The sequence below is a fragment of the Macaca mulatta genome, chromosome X (genome assembly GCF_049350105.2).
Source record: "Macaca mulatta isolate MMU2019108-1 chromosome X, T2T-MMU8v2.0, whole genome shotgun sequence".
NCBI classification, from domain to species: Eukaryota; Metazoa; Chordata; class Mammalia; order Primates; family Cercopithecidae; genus Macaca; species Macaca mulatta.
Window position 1 is genome coordinate 1,491,483 of NC_133426.1, and position 17,103 is coordinate 1,508,585.

Below are 17,103 nucleotides of genomic sequence, written 5' to 3' on the forward strand. Positions count from 1 at the left end.
GAACAAGAATATGAATTCCAGGACAGGTGCGGTGGCTCACGCCTGTAATACAAGCAAGGAAATCCATGTTACATACAGAGGAACAAGATATGAATTCCAGTACAGGTGCGGTGGCTCACACATGTGATACAAAGAAGGAAATCCACATTACATACAGAGGAACAAGAATGTGGATTCCAGGACAGGTGCGGTGGCTCACACCTGTGATACAAAGAAGGAAATCCACATTACATACAGAGGAACAAGAATATGAATTCCAGGACAGGTGCGGTGGCTGACGCCTGTAATACAAGCAAGGAAATCCATGTTACATACAGACGAACAAGAATATGAATTCCAGGCCGGGCACAGTGGCTCAGGCTTGTAATCCCAGCACTTTGGGAGGCAGAGGCAGGCAGATCACCTGAGGTCAGGAGTTCGAGACCAGCCTGGCCAATATGGTGAAACCCCGTCTCCACCAAAAATACAAAAATTAGCCGGGCGTGGTGGTGGGCGCCTGTAATCCCAGCTACTCAGGAGGCTAAGGTGGGGGAATCGTTTGAACCTGGGAGGCGGAGGTTGCAGTGAGCTGAGATGGCATCATTGCACTCCAGCCTGGGCGACAGACTGAGGCTGTGTCTCAACAAAACAAAACAAACACACAAAAACATACAAATGCCGACAGTCTTCTTGTTTAGAAGTCATGCAAACCAGAACTCAAGGAGTAACCCCTTTTAAGTCCTGAAAGTTAAACAAACAAATCAACAAACAAAATCTGTCTGCCTGGAAATAATATACCAGTGAAAATGCCTTTTAAACTGAAGCAGAACAGAAGTGGAGAGAATTTGGACAGTCAAATGTGAACCCAGAAAGTCTGAGACAGGGCTCAGTTAATTTTTATTTTTTTATGTTGTGTTGTGTTATGTTGTGTTATGTTGTGTTATGTTATGTTGTGTTATGTTGTGTTATGTTGTGTTGTGTTATGTTGTGTCATGTTATGTCATGTTATGTTATGTTATGTTATGTTATGTTATATTAAAGGCTAAGTCTTGCTCTGTCTCCCAGGCTGGAGTGCAGTGGCGCGATCTTGGCTGACTGTAACCTGTACCTCCTGGATTCAAGCGATTTTCGTCCTTCAGCTCCCTGTGTAGCCGGAATTACAAGCACGTGCCACCACGCCTGGCTAGTTGTTTTGTATTTTTCATACAGACAAGGTTTTACCATGTTGGCCAGGCTGGTCTGGAACTCCTGACCTCAAGGAATCCACCTGCCTCGGCCTCCCAAAGTGCTAGAATGACAAGCGTGAGCCACCGCCCCTGGTCTACAATACGATTGTTAATAATGTGAATACTAATATATTTAAATGTACAAGTAGAGTGTTATTTCCTAGAGACAGACATAGGAACAGGAACTGCCATAGTAACCTCCTGGGTACCCTGCTGTGTGGTCACCATAGGTCACCCAGGATTATTGTAAATGCCCCATATCACCCAGCAGCCTCCAGAGGCAGAGGAGGCCCCACTGTCAGCAGGGAGAACATGGTGGCTCCAAGCCCAGGAGGGAGGCCACAGGAGGAACCAGCCCTGCCCACACCTGGATCTCAGACCTCCAGCCTCCAGGACTGTGGGAGAATCAATGTCTGTTGTTTGTAAGCCACCCAGTCTATGGTGTTCTGTGATAGCAGCCTGAGATGGACTAAGACATCCCATAAGAGGAGGAGATGAGGGCACAGACACACACAGAGGGATGAGCCTGTGAGGACACAGGGAGAAGACGGCGTCTCCAAGCCCAGGAGGGAGGCCACAGGAGGAACCAGCCCTGCCCACACCTGGATCTCGGACCTCCAGCCTCCAGGACTGTGGGAGAATCAATGTCTGTTGTTTCTAAGCCACGCAGTCTATGGTGTTCTGTGACAGCAGCCTGAGATGGACTAAGACATCTCATAAGAGGAGGAGATGAGGACACAGACACACACAGAGGGACGACCCTGTGAGGACACAGGGAGAAGACGGCGACTCCAAGTCCAGGAGAGAGGCCTCAGGAGGAACCAGCCCTGCCCACACCCGGATCTCAGACTTCCAGCCTCCAGGACTGGGGGAGAATCAAGTCTGTTGTTTATAAGCCGCCCAGTCTATGGTATTCTGTGATAGCAGCCTGAGATGGACTAAGACATCCCATAAGAAGAGGAGATGAGGACACAGACACACACAGAGGGACGAGCCTGTGAGGACACAGGGAGAAGACGGCGTCTCCAAGCCCAGGAGAGAGGCCTCAGGAGGAACCAGCCCTGCCCACACCCGGATCTCAGACTTCCAGCCTCCAGGACTGGGGGAGAATCAATGTCTGTTGTTTATAAGTCACTCAGTTTATGGTATTCTGTGATAGCAGCCTGAGATGGACTAAGACACCTCATAAGAAGAGAAGATGAGGACACAGACACACATAGAGGGGTGACTTCTCCCTCTGAATACACAGGGAGAAGACGGCATCTACAATCCCTGGGGACTGGAGAGAAAGGGATCCTGTGGTCCCCGAAGCCTGCGCTGCCTGAGATTGTCACACAGAATGAGTTTGCCAACTTCGAACCCCATGTCCACCTTCCCCAAGAATCCTCAGGGATAACTGAGGCTGCCCTCCCTCCTCCCTTCCTCCCATTCAGGCGTCCACATCCGTTCCTGGTGCTTCAAAGGAATGTACACCTGGTGTCCATCACCAGTGGCCCTGACGTCATCAAAACGCTTGTTGATGTGTGGGTGTGTGGAGATTAGATAAGATGCATGGGTCCTGGCTGGACCACGATGCTCTGTCCTGCCAGGGTTTATAGCCAAGGTGACTGACAAGGGTGTGTTCCCCTCACACCCAAGGTTGTGCTGACGGCCGGGGGAGGAGGCTCACTTGGGACCTGTGTGTTGCGTTTCGGTGGGGCGGCTTATGAGACACAGACTTGACTTTTCTTTCTTTTTTTGAGATGGAGTGTTGCTCTGTCACCCAGCCTGGAGTGCAGTGAGGGGTGCACCACACCGGAGGGGTGCCCCACAGTTCTGTGAGCCACCGCGCCCGGCCAGATGCATTCTGGTTTTAAGCCCACCTTGCGGAGGTCTGTATCCCACCCATCTACTAAGCTGCTGCTGTCTATGTTGAAATAAAAAAGGAGAGGGGGCCAGGCACAGCGGCTCATGCCTGTCATCCCAGCACTTTGGGAGGCTGAGGTGGGCGGATCACCTGAGGTCAGGAGTTCGAGATCAGCCTGGCCAACATGGTGAAATCCTGTCTCTACTAAAAATACAAAACTATGCCAGGCGTGGTGGCGGGTGCCTGTAGTCCCAGCTACTCGGGAAGCTGAGGCAGGAGAATTCGCTTGAACCTGGGAGGCGGAGGTTGCAGTGAGCTGAGATAGCACCACTGCACTCCAGCCTGGGTGAGAGAGTGAGAGTCTATCTTAAAAAAAAGAAAGAAGAGAAAGAGAAAGAAAGAGAAAGAGAGAAAGAGAAAGAAATAGAAAGAGAAAGAAAGAGAGAAAAAGAGAGAAAGAGAAAGAAATAGAAAGAGAAAGAAAGAGAGAAAGAGAAAGACAAAGAGAGAAAGAGAAAGAAATAGAAAGAAAGAAAGAGAAGATTCTCTCATGCCCTTCAAGAGTGGAGAGGGCACTGAGTCTCCTGGGCTGAAGCAGTAGGGCGTCCGCCCACTCATGTGTAAGTTAAATGGCACGGATTACATGGTTCTGAAGGATGGGTGAAGTAGATGGGTCTGGACTGTTAAGAGAAACTGTCAGTGTTGACAGCAGAGAAACTGGAGAGGTTGAAATGCCAGCTTCTCTTCTGTTCGATCGACTTGCTGAAATGCCTTTGAGATCCTCTTGGCCTACAAGGAACCCATTGAGTCCGCTGGCAACGTTAGAATTGTATTTATTTATTTATTTATTTATGAGTTGGAGTCTCCCTTTGTCGCCCAGGCTGGAGTGCAGTGGCACGATCTCGGCTCGCCGCAACCTCCAAGTCCCGGGTTCAAGCGATTCTCCTGCCTCAGCCTCCCGAGTAGCTGGGATGACAGGCACCTGCCACCTCGCCCGGCTAATTTTTGTATTTTTAGTAGAGATGGGGTTTCACCATATTGGCCGGGCTGGCCTCAAACTCTTGACCTTGTGATCCGCCCACCCAAAGTGATCAGCCTCCTACAGTGCTGGGATGACAGGTGTGAACCACTGTGCCCGGCCAGGATTGTATTTTTAAATTTGGGTCGTGTGTGTGTGTGTGTGTGTGTGTGTGTGTGTGAGAGAGAGAGAGAGAGAGAGAGAGAGTTGGAGTCTCGCTCTGTCACCGAGGCTGGAGTAGTTCAGTGGCATGATCTTGGCTCACGGCAACCTCTGTCTCCTGGGTTCAAGCAATTCTCCTGCCTCAGCCTCCTGATTAGCTGGGACTACAGGCGTGCGCCACCATACCTGGCTAATTTTTATATTTTTAGTAATATAAATATTTTAGCAAAATAAATGAGGTTTCACCATGTTGGCCAGGCTGGTCTCGAACTCCTGACCTCAGGTGATCTGCCCGCCTCGGCCTCCCAAAGTGCTGGGATTACAGGCGTGAGCCACTGCATCCGGCCTATTCTTTAAATTTTTCGTGTGTGTGTGTGTGTGTTAGTTGGAGTCTTGGTCTGTGCAGGCTGGAATAGTACAATGGCACAATCTCGGCTGACTGCAACCTGTGCCTCCTGGGCTCAAGTGATTCCCTGCCTCAGCCTCCTGATTAGCTGGGATTACAGGCGTGTGCCACCCTGCCCGGCTAATTTTTGTATTTTTAGTAAAGACGGAGTTTCACCGTGTTGACCAGGCTGGTCTCAAACTCCTGACCTCAGGCAATCTGCCTGCCTCAGCCTCCCAAAGTGCTGGGATTACAGGTGTGCACCACCATGCCCAGCTAATTTTTGTATTTTTAGTAAAGACCGAGTTTCACCGTGTTAGCCAGGCTGGTCTCAAACTCCTGACCTCAGGCGATCTGCCCGCCTCGGTCTCCCAAAGCGCTGGGATTACAGGCGTGAGCCACCGCGCCGGGCCGACCTGTGCATTTTTTTTTCTCTGACCACATATCCTTGACCCCCTAGGGACATAGTTAATACCGTGCAGTTAACTTTCCTTCTCCAAAGCTCTTGGCAGAATTCCAGGTAACTTATTTTATCCTAACGAAATAGACGACAAAAAGCCCTTTGATGTTTGTATTGACTCCATCTTCTATCGGAGAAAAGTTACCAGGAAAAGAAAAGGCGAAAATATTTACCCTTCACGGGTTCCCTTCATGTATCACTAAGAGTGACCTGCAGGGAAGCTCACATAAATGTAATTCAGAAAAACTTTCTGTGGCCGGGTGCGGTGGCTCACGCCTGTAGGCCCAGCATTTTGGGAGGCCCAGGCAGGTGGATCACAAGGTCAGGAGATCGAGACCATCCTGGCTAGCACAGTGAAACCCTGTCACTACTAAAAATACAAAAAAAAATTAGCCAGGCGTGATGGTGGGTACCTGTAGTCCCAGCTACTCGGGAGGCTGAGGCAGGAGAATGGCGTGAACCTGGAAGGCGGAGGTTGCAGTGAGCCAACATCATGCCACTGCACTCCAGCCTGGGCGACAGAGCAGGACTCTGCCTCTAAAAAACAAAACAAACAAAGGCCGGGTGTGGTGGCTCATGCCTGTAATCCCAGCACTTTGGGAGGCCGAGGCAGACGGATCACTTGAGGTCAGGAGTTCATGACCAGCCTGGCCAACATGGTGAAACCCCGTTTCTACTAAAAATACAAAAATTAGCCAGGCGTGGTGTCGGGGGCCTGTAGTCCCAGCTACTCGGGAGGCTGAGGCAGGAGAATCGCTCGAACCCAGGAGGTGGAGGTTGTAGTGAGCCGAGATCACGCCATTGCATGCCAGCCTGGGTGACACAGGGAGACTCAGTCTCAAAAAAAGAAAAAGAAAAAAGAAAGAAAAACTTGTTGTGATCCATCAGACGTTTCTGTTGTTAAAGAAAAAGCAACATCAACCGTTCACCTCTTGTTCACTCATCGGCTCACTCAACCCAAATCACCTTCATTTCTCAGGACACTCCATCCCATCATTTCTCCAGTTAGTGTTGATTTGTGCCGTTAACACGCAAACCCACGTCATGTTCCTGCTTTGCGGTTATGACTTCCAATCTTGGTGTACTTGGAAAGGACTTCCAGTGTGGAAAGAAAAGGAGGGGTAAGAGAGCATCTCCGGATCTTCCTGGCATATCCCTCCTCCTCCTCCAAGGTCAGCTGAATAGCACAGAGCTTATCTCCACACCAGCCAACTCCCACTCTTCCTGTCATGGGACATAAGGAAGAAACACAAGATTCTCCTCTTTTCTCAGTTGCATAAGCAGATCCTTAGGCGAACATCCGAAGAGATGTCAGAGAATGTTTGTCCGTGCCAGATGCCCTCCGGGGCACAGTCTGCATGTGCTTTGCTTGGCCTGGCACGGGAGCTTGAGGTGTCTACAGAGAAGAGTATTGAGAGCTTGCTAGAAGGATGTTTGGTCCTGAATCTGCACAGGGCTGCCCTAGGATTGGGTTATCACGGGAGGCCTATGTCCTGGTCCTGTAGGTCACCATCCTATTGTTACTAAAATGGGTCCTTCTCAGGCCGGGCGCGGTGGCTCACGCCTGTCATCCCAGCACTTTAGGAGGCTGAGGCGGGCAGAACATGAGGTCAGCAGATCGAGACCATCCTGGCTAACACGGTGAAACCCCGTCTCTACTAAAAATACAAAAAACTAGCTGGGCGTGGTGACGGGCACCTGTAGTCCCAGCTACTCGGGAGGCTGAGGCAGGAGAATGACGTGAACGCAGGAGATGGAGCTTGCAGTGACCCGAGATCACGCCACTGCACTCCAGCCTGGGCGACAGAGCGAGACTTTGTATCAAAAAAAAAGTCCCTCTCCAGACTCCAACACAGGGTTCCTGGACCTCAGGCAAGAAAGAATTCGGGGCAAGTCGATAGAGTAGAGTGAAAGCAAGTTTATTAAGAAAGTAAAGGAATAGGCCGGGCACAGTGGCTCACGCCTGTAATCCCAACACTTTGGGAGGCCGAGGCAGGTAGATCACTTGAGGCCAAGAGTTCGAGACCAGCCTGACCAACACGGTGAAACCGCGTCTCTGTTAAAAATACAAAATCAGCCAGACATGGTGGCACAGGCCTGTAATTCCAGCTACTTGGGAGGCCGAGGCAGGAGAATCGCTTGAATCCGGGAGATGGAGGTTGCAGTGAGTTGAGATTGCACCACTGCACTCCAGCCTGGGCGACAAGACTGAGACCCCATCTCAAAAAAATAAAAAAAAAAAAAAGTAAAGAAATAAAGAATGCCTACTCCATTGCCCAGCGGCCCTGAGGGCTGCTGTTTGGCTATTTTTATGGTTATTTCTTGATGACATGCTAAACAAGGTGGATTATTGATGAGTTTTTCTGCGTAGTGGAGGGGATTTGCTAGAGTTAAGGGTTCCTCCCCCTTTTAGACCATATAGGGTAACTTTGGGTCATTGCCATATGGCATTTGTAAACTGTCATGGTGCTGGTGGCAGTGTCTTTTAGCAGGCTAACACGTTATAATGAGCGTAGAAAGAGCAGTGAGGATGACCAGGGGTTGCTCTCTTTGCCATCTTGGATTTGGTGGGATTTGGCCGGCTTCTTGACTACAACGTGTTTTACCAGCAGCGTCTTCATGACCTGTACCTTGTGCCGACCTCCTATCTCATCCTGTGAGTGAACATGCCTCACCTCCTGCGGATGCAGCCCAGTCAGTCTTAGCCTCATTTTACCCAACGCCCTATGCAAGATACATTCAGTCTGGTTCCAGCCTCTGACCCTAGGTTCCAGGGATTAGGGCACGAACATATCGTCTTCAGGAGACTAACCCACCATGGTAAGGAAAGGCCCAACATTACCATACTTATTACCTTTCCAGGTAGGTGCCTCTCTATCCCAGCTCCTTCCTTGTGTTCTTTTCTTCACAAGTATTTTCAGAGCTGCCCTTGGCCATCTGCACGATGCATGGTGAAAGAAACGGATGCTTGCTCTCAGTGCACACATCCTTCCCTGACAGTTTCTCACCTAGCAGCAATTTTGGCTTCCCAAGGGAGATCTTCTCCTTTGCTCTTGTGGGGCTTGCTGAAAATCAACTCATCATGAGGCAGATTAATAAGAGAAAAGACATACAATTTTTTTTTTATTTTAACTGGGAGCATGAGGAGAATCGCAGAGTGAATACTCAATATCCCCGTGTAACCTCCTTTCAGATGGCAAGAGGGTACATGGGGAATCTAGGTAATTCTGTTGAGCGGTAATAAGTGATGACTAGGAAGATTGAATGGATACTTGGGAGAAGGAATAGGGGGAGGAAACAGAGATTGACTTATTAATGGTTCTCTTTGGAAATTAAATACTCCTTGGAGACCAGTCATTACTTTGTAAAAAGGTCTGTTTGAGTGGGCTTACATCTTAGCATTCTTTCCTGTAATCAGGAAGAAGTTCCCAAGGAGGGAGGGAAAGGGATTTGGGTTGGCTATGTGTCCCCACTCACATCTCACCTTGAATTGTAATAATCCCCACATGTTAAGAGAGGGGCCCTGCGGGAGGTCATTGAATGATGGGGACAGGTGCTTTCTGTGTTGTTGTTATGATAGTGATTAAGTCTCACAGGATCTGATGGTTTTAGAAAGGCAGGTTCCTCTGCACATGCCCTCTTGCCTGCCACCATGGAAGATGTGCTTTTTCTCCTCCTTTGTCTTCCACTATGATTGTGAGGCCTCCCCATGTGGAACTGTGAGTCAATGAAACCTGTTTCCTGTGTAAATTACCTAGTCTCAGATACGGGTATGTCTTCATTAGCAGCATGAGAACAGACTAATACAGAAAGGAAAAAAAAAAGTGTTTTACTTGGCGGATGTCTCAGGTTTTTATGTCAATATGGGAAAAGTCCCTTCCAAGGCCTTTTGATCTCTAAGGGTTTTTAATTTAAAATAATCGTTTTACAAAGGAGCTGTATTTTGGGGTGAAATTCTCTGTACAGAGCCAGGAATTCATCACAGAGGAGATAATTCTGTTTTATCAGAGAGTGACCAAGAGCTGTGTTGATCTTGTGTATTTGGGGGGATTACTCTTTGTTCCGTTGATGCTCAAGGAAGGCGACGGCTTTGGGAAAAAGTTCAATATGGGTCCGTGAAACCGAGAACCTTTGGGAGTTTCCGTAGTTGGGATATGGGTTATTTGCTCTCACCAAATGTCATGTTGAAATTTCATCTCCAGTGTTGGAGGTAGGGGTAGTGGGAGATGTTTGGGTCCTGGGGGTGGATCCCTCCTGAATAGATTAATGCCCTCCCTCAGGGCTGAGTAAGTTCTCAGTCCATTGATTCCCTCAAGAGATGCTTGTCAGAAGAGTCTGGCACGTCCAACCCGTCTTTCTTCCTGTGCTTTGTGTGATCTCTGCACACTGGCTCCCCTCTGCCTTCCATCATGAGTGGAAGCTCCTTGAGGTCCTCAAGGTCCTTGAAAAGAAGATGCTGGTGCTGTGCTTCTTGTACAGCCTGCAGAACTGTGAGCCAAATGAACTGCTTTTCTTCATCAAATACCCAGCCTCGGGTATTCTTCGATAGCAACATAAAACAGATTAAGACAGGGCCCCATACTCACGTATGACTGAAATGAGGAGACGACGACACAGACACACACAGATGGACGACCCTGTGAGGTCTCGGGGGAAGATGGCATCTACAAGCCAAGGAGAGAGGCTGCAGGAGGAAGCAGCCCTGCAATGCCTTGATCTCAGACTTCCAGCCTCCAGGACTCTGGAAAATAAATATCTATTGAAGTCACCTGGTCTGTGGTCCCTTTGTAATGGCGGCCTTAGCCAACTAATATACTCCTCAAAAGCCTGACACACATGCTCATTTGGAGATTTGGGAGGTGTGGTTGGAAATGACATGATTGAAAGTCTACCGGGCATTCCACATCAATCTTTCTGTCATCCTCTCCAGACCTCTGGGATGGCTTATCTTCGTCTCTTATAGAAATCACATCTCCCTTCTGACAACATAAATATTCCGGACAACAGGCTCTTCAGAAACAAGTGCTCACACTCAGGTTCTCTGTTAACTCTTCTAAAGACGCCAGAGATTGGGAGAGAGATTGGGGCTGGAGGGGCGACCGACGGACAAAATCAGGACTGTAGGGTATGGAGAGGGGGGCAGAGACAGGCTGGACGAGTTTTACAGGTTTCCTGAAGCAACACCTCTCATGTTGGGCTCCTGGGGTCATTCACTGCCTGTTATGGGCCCAATTGTGTCCCTCTCCAATTTTATACATGGAAGTCTTCATCCCCAGGACTTCAGAATGTGACTGTGTTTGGAGATGGGGTCTCTTTAAAGAGGTGATTAAGGCACAATGAGGTTATTAGGGTGAGCCCTGATCTCATAGGAATGGTGTCTTTATAAGAAGAGGAGATGAAGACACAGACACACACAGAGGGATGACCCTGTGAGGACACAGGGAGAAGACGGCATCTCCAAGCCCAGGAGAGAGGCCTCAGGAGGAACCAGCCCTGCCCACACCTGGATCTCAGACCTCCAGCTTCCAGGATTATGAGAGAATCAATGTCTGTTGTTCATAAGCCGCCCAGTCTATGGTATTCTGTGATAGCAGCCTGAGATGGACTAAGACATCCCATAAGCAGAGGAGATGAGGACACAGACACACACAGAGGGGTAACCCTCTGAAGACACAGCGTGAAGACATCATCTCCAAGCCCAGGAGAGAGGCCTCAGGAGGAACCAGCCCTGCCCACACCTGGATCTCAGACTTCCAGCCTCCAGGACTGTGGGAGAATCAATGTCTGCTGTTTATAAGTCACCCAGTCTGGTATTCTGTGATAGCAGCCAGAGGTGGACTAAGACATCCCATAAGAAGAGAAGATGAGGACACAGACACACACAGAGGGATGACCCCATGAGGACTCAGGGAGAAGACGGCGTCTCCAAGCCCAGGAGAGAGGCCTCAGGAGGAACCAGCCCTGTCCACACCTTGATCTCAGACTTTCAGCCTCCAGGACTTCGGAAAATAAATGTATACTGTTTAAGCCACCCAGTCTGTGGTCGTTTGTTATGGCAGCCTTAGCCAACTAATATGCTCCTCAAAAGCCTGGCACGTAGGCTCAGTTGGAGATTTGGGAGGTGCGGTTGGAAACAAAGACCCCGAAAAGTTTAGATTTCTATGCGAAGGAAGATGCAGACTGCAAATCTCTAGGATACCTGCTGACCTGTCTCCTAAAGGAAACACATCATTCCCAGGCACTCGTCTTCCGTTTGGCAACCAACCACATACAATGTGTGAGGCCTTTTTGACGAGGCTGGTTTAATTAAAAATTCACATCCTCCTGACACTTTAAATATAGGAGCGTTAAGATACGCGGCCCTAAAAATTTGCAGTGGCTGGGATTTTGAGGAGGGATGTTTCATTGTCAGCTTGGGAAAATAGGTTCTGTTGACATCTTTCAGCTTAGCTATTCTTCTTCTTTGTCGTTACGGAAGTACAATGGGGAATTTTTTAGAAACACATCTATTACCTTTGATTTTGTGTCATATACAGAGGGGAATGTTTTTATTCTTCCAAACCCCATAAAAGCCAGGGATGCATTTTCATAGCCCTCTCCTGGCATAAAACTGCCCTTGAAATTTCTGGATCAAGAGCATATTATTTTCTGATGGCTTTTTTTTTTTTTTTTCCTGGTGATTTATCTCAAAAGCTTCAACTTTTCCCCTCTTGTTAGCAGAATACACGTGAGTAGTAAAGGACTATCCATTTTTTATTTTCTTCTACAGTAGAATTTTTTCTTCACTTACAAATACAGGTGCCCCTGGATTCAGAGAATCGCACTTTTCCATGCCACTAAATTCGGACACCACCATGGACTCTGAATTTGAGCAGAAGTGAGATGTGTCACTTCCTATCAGAAGCTTGGCTCATGGTTGTATTTGGAGAACATAATTACATAATTTTTTTAAATTTTTATTTTAAGTTCTGGGATACATGTGCAGAACGTGCAGGTTTGTTACATTGGTGTATATGTGCCTTGATGGTTTGCTGCACCTGTCAACCTGTCATGTAGGTTTTAAGCTGCACATGCATTAGGTATTTGTCCTAATGCTCTCCCTCCCATCACCCTCAACCCCCGTGACAGGCCCCTGTGTGTGATGTTCCCCTCCTTGTGTCCAAGTGTTCTCATTATTCAACTCCCACTTATGAGTGAGAACATGCGGTGTTTGGTTTTCTGTTCCTGTGTTCGTTTGCTGAGAAGGATGGTTTCCAGCTTCATCCGTGTCCCTGCAAAGGACATGAACTCATTCTTTTTTATGGCTGCGTAGTATTCCATGGTGTCTATGTGCCACATTTTCTTTATCCAGTCTATCACTGATGGGCATTTGGGTTGGTTCCAAGTCTTTGCTATTGTAAACAGTGCTGCTATAAACATGCGTGTGCATGTGTCTTTATAGTAGAATGATTTACAATACTTTGGGTACGAGCCCAGTAATGGGATTGCTGGGTCAAATGGCATTCTGGTTCTAGATCCTTGAGGAATTGCCCCACTGTCTTCCACAATGGTTGAACTAATTTACACTCAACAGTGTAAAAGCATTCGTATTTGGAGAACATCTTTTGTTCTCTCTCTCCCTCCCTGAGACTGGAAGTATTCCAGAACAGGGCTGCTTTAAAGCCCTGGGTCCTAGTCTGAAGATGACAAAGAGTGAAGATCCCATTGGTGAGCAGGTAGTATGGGTGATAAACAGACTTCGGTGATGTTAGCTGCTGAGATTCTGGGGTTGTTTGTTACAGCAGCGTCACCTGGTCTGTCCTGACTAATACATGTATCGATGATTTACTTGCCATGGAATTACTTTGTTCAGCAGTGTGTTCATAGAATGAAAACGCTTTTTTGTGCAAAACACACCAGCTAATGATATAGACCCTTAGTTCCACGAGCATTTTCTACCTTGTATTCCTTGGTGCAAGGATTTACCAAATTATTTGGCACTTGTATCAAGGGTGTTCATATAAAGAGGAAGCAGCTTAATTTTGCTTGTTTCCCAAGCAATCTGTTCAGGGTGGTCTAGACACAGAGCGGACAGACTAAGGAAAATGACTCAATGAAGATATTTTCCAGGACATGTTCCCTGGGTGTGCTGTGGGGATGACCACATTTAAGTCTAGTAAGATTAAAGATCAGAGCTGGATACTGCTGAAACTTGAGTGTCCTAGGAATTCCTTATTAAAGGTATCCCATGGAGAGATCTGAGGTCTAGCCACATGAGCTGAAAATGGTCTTATTTGGAGGGATCAAATTAATCAGCTCACAACAACATGCTTGTATACTTGTGTTATTGAGAGCTCAGTGACAGATACCTTTTTGTTTCTTCTTTGAGACAGAGTCTTACTCTGCTGCCCAGGCTGGAGTGCAGTGGCGTGATCATAGCTCATAGCCCCCTTGAACTCCTGGGCTCAAGATATCCCCTCAACTCAGCCTTCTGGGTGACTAGAACCACAGGTGTGTGCCACCACAGCCGGCTAATATTGTAATGCTGAGACCTTCATCTGTACAAAAAATAAACAAAAAATAGCCAGGTGCGATGGTGCACACTTGTAGTCCCAGCTATTTTGAAGGCTGAGGTGGGAGGATTGCTTGAGCCTAGGAGTTTGAGGCTACAGGGAGCCACGACTGCACCACTGCACTCCAGCCTGAGCAACACAGTGATGTTACCCAGGCTAGCCTTGAATTCCTGACCTCAGGCAATCCTCCCATCTTGGCCTCCCAAATTGCTGGGATTACAGGTGTGAGCCACCGCACTCAGCCGGTGTTGAATACTTTCTGATGGCAGGTTGAGAAGACATGGCGGGTAGAAGAAATAAGTTCCTAGGGCCAACCACATGGGGGCAGACTTTGTTGGGGCACCATGGCAACAGTTCCCAGTGGCAGGACCTGACGTTTCAGGAGCTAGGGAGAAGGGAGGCCATGGAATACAGGTTGAGAGGTGGTAAGGACAGTCCCAAATGTTGCCTATCCCAGTTTTGTTCAGCAGAAGTCTCAGTTGTTGATTCCTTTGGTGGGCTGAAGGTATCATTTGGCTTTTTCTGCCCAATGTGATGTTTGTGAAATTCATTCGTATCATCCAGAGGTAGGAGGCTCCTGGATTTTACAGCTCAGGGTAACTTGGGGAACTGGAGGCAGAGCTTACTTCTGTTAATAACTAAAATAATAACTGCGATAGTTGACATTTACCCAGTTCTTACAGTGTCTAAGGGGCTATCCCAAGAGCTTCCTTTATGTGTGTTGCCTCGTTTAATTTTACAGCCTTCTCGTCATGCTTACACCATTATTACCCAAAATTGCAAGTGCACAAACTGAGACCTAGAGAGTTTCATGACTAGCTGTGCATGCTTGGAAAAGTTTATGACAGTGCTGGGTTTCCAGCTTCACTCAGTGTGGCTGAGAGCTTATAACCACTGGGCTTCTGCCCACAGGAAGCAAGCAGGGTAAGGATGGACTGGGTTCCTGGTAATCTTGATTCCGACTCTTTGATAGTAATTAGACACACATCTAGCTGAGGTGCCATCGGCCCTGTTGTTTCCTGAGGGAGCTTTGATGCTGATGGTAGGGTCAGCTTTTCAACTGTGCCTTTGCAGCCCTTGGAATAAATCGCATTGTCGGAAGCACTGAGTCACCATCTTCAAAGCAGGCGGCAAAGACCTTCAGAGCTGCTCCAGGGAATGCAGACAGCTCAGCCGAGTTTGTTTACCTTCTGGAAATGTCAGATTTGGAGGTTCATCGCATTTGTCAGGGGAGCAACGCGCCTCTGTTTGACATCGCCTCACCCTGCCGTGCAGTTCTGCGTCTCTTCTCTGCTCCTGAAGGTCTCAGACAGCCAGGCTGCAGTCCAAGTGTCACCCCTTAATTTCCGCAGGCAGGCTGTTCTTCCGTGTCAGGGAACAACCTGAGTTTCAGAAAAGTGTCAATTTTGTGCTGCCAAGGAAGAATTTGGGCTTAGGCAAATTGTAAGGTCATAGCGGATGCAAGCCCCAACTTTAGTTCCAAATCTTGTTTTAATTATGATTTCAGGCTAATGCAACACATTGAAATATGTGACAAGTATAAATTTAGTCACACCACCTACACTGGGGAATGACTTCTCCTGCAGCATTTTGGAGCGGGGAAGAGGGAAATTCTCAACATTGTGTTAACATAGCGTATGTAAGAATATAGAATTAATCAACTGAAATGCTAGATTTGCTTTGTTTTTACCCCAACGACTAGTTAGACATACTCATGACACAAGAGTCACGTAGTCTACTTTTGAGACTGTAAGAGAGAAACTAGGAGCTCAGAAAGCAGACTTTGATTGGCGTCAAGCACTGAGTAAGTGGGAAAGACCAGGGAGAAGAATGAGTTTCTATCCTTCCTCTGTCTTTGTTCTGCTGCCTGAAAGCCCGGTTCATCTGTTGTTGTTGTTTTTTTCCCAAGGGGGTCTGGTACAGAATACAGCATCTACCAATCACAGGCACTGGATGTAACTATGCTCTGGCGGGCTTCCTTCTTGGGAAAACATGAAGAAATCAGAGGCATTATTACTGTGTCTGCAAGGGTAGCTGGCAGGGCTGGCAGTGAGATCCTTCACTCTCTCGGGAGATTACACTGGTCTGTTTTAATTTGCTTAATTGTGCACTAAGCCTTATCTTTTCCTTGCTGGTGCTTGTCCTTAGTTTACCATGCAAGGGAATTAAGATTCATTGGTCAGCCGGGCGCGGTGGCTCACTCCTGTAATCCCAACACTTTGGGGGGCCAAGACGGGCAGATCACGAGGTCAGGAGATCGAGACCATCCTGGCTAACACGACGAAACTCCGGTCTCTACTAAAAATACAAAAATTAGCTTGGCGTGGTGGTGGGCACCTGTAGTTCCAGCTACTCAGGAGGTTGAGGCAGGAGAATGGCATGAACTTGGGAGGCAGAGCTTGCAGTGAGCTGAGATTGTGCCACTATACTCCAGCCTGGGCGACAGAGCAAGACTCCATCTCAAAAAAAAAAACAAAAAAATTCGTAGGTAAGGAATGCGTGGAGGGCTCTTTTCTAACGTATCAATGCACAGCATGGATGGAAAGCGTTCTTAGATTGAAAGAGCATGCCCCGGTTATTTCCACAAATGAAACTACCCATAAACCGACTGAGGTCCAGATGGTGACTCACCATCAGCCGCTCCCTGGAGAGCTCCACACACATACCTGCTGACAGTCACCGTCCCCCTGCTGCCATCACGGTCTTCTCATGCTCCTGGTAGTTTTTGACCATCTTCATACTTCCTGCAAATACATCATAAAGTATGTGATTTTGGGGGTTGAGAGTCTAATTCAGCCTTTTCTGCCTAAGATTCATTCATGTCATGGTGTCTCAGTATAGCTGTTTCATTGTCCATGATGTTTAGCATTTTCTTGGGTGAACACATCACAGCTTATTTACACACTCTGCTGCCGATGGACATTTCAGAAGTTTCCCATTTGCAGATCCTGTCAACCAGGTATCTGGGAGCATTCTTGTCCAGAGTATTGGTGACATATGTGTGACTATTGCTGGGGGTTTTCTACCTAGGGGTGGACTCCGTGTATCATGGGCTGGAGGACTATTTTGAAAAGAATGCTGTAAATTCGGTGAAAAGAGGCAATGACGGATGACACAAATCTACCTACAACGAAGAAGGTGTTAGTGGGCAGAATCTTCTACAGAAATCATCACGCTCTTCATCCACGTCCCCACTAAACTGAGGAGAAACTTGAAGAGGGAAGAACTCTTTGCCTAAGATCACTCTGTAAAAGCCTAAGATCCTTCCTCCTTCCCTGGATGACTTGTATTCTGACGGAAGCTCAGAGAAATTCTGAAGGAAAGGGTTGGTATTTGATTGAAACCAATTTTGACACGCTTTGTGAGTTTTTAAACCTTCCCAGGGGCATTCATTGCCTTAAAATTCTAAAAAAAATTTAGGGCCATCTTAAAAGAGCTGGTGGTTATAGACAAATCAGGCCATCTAGCAGAAGCA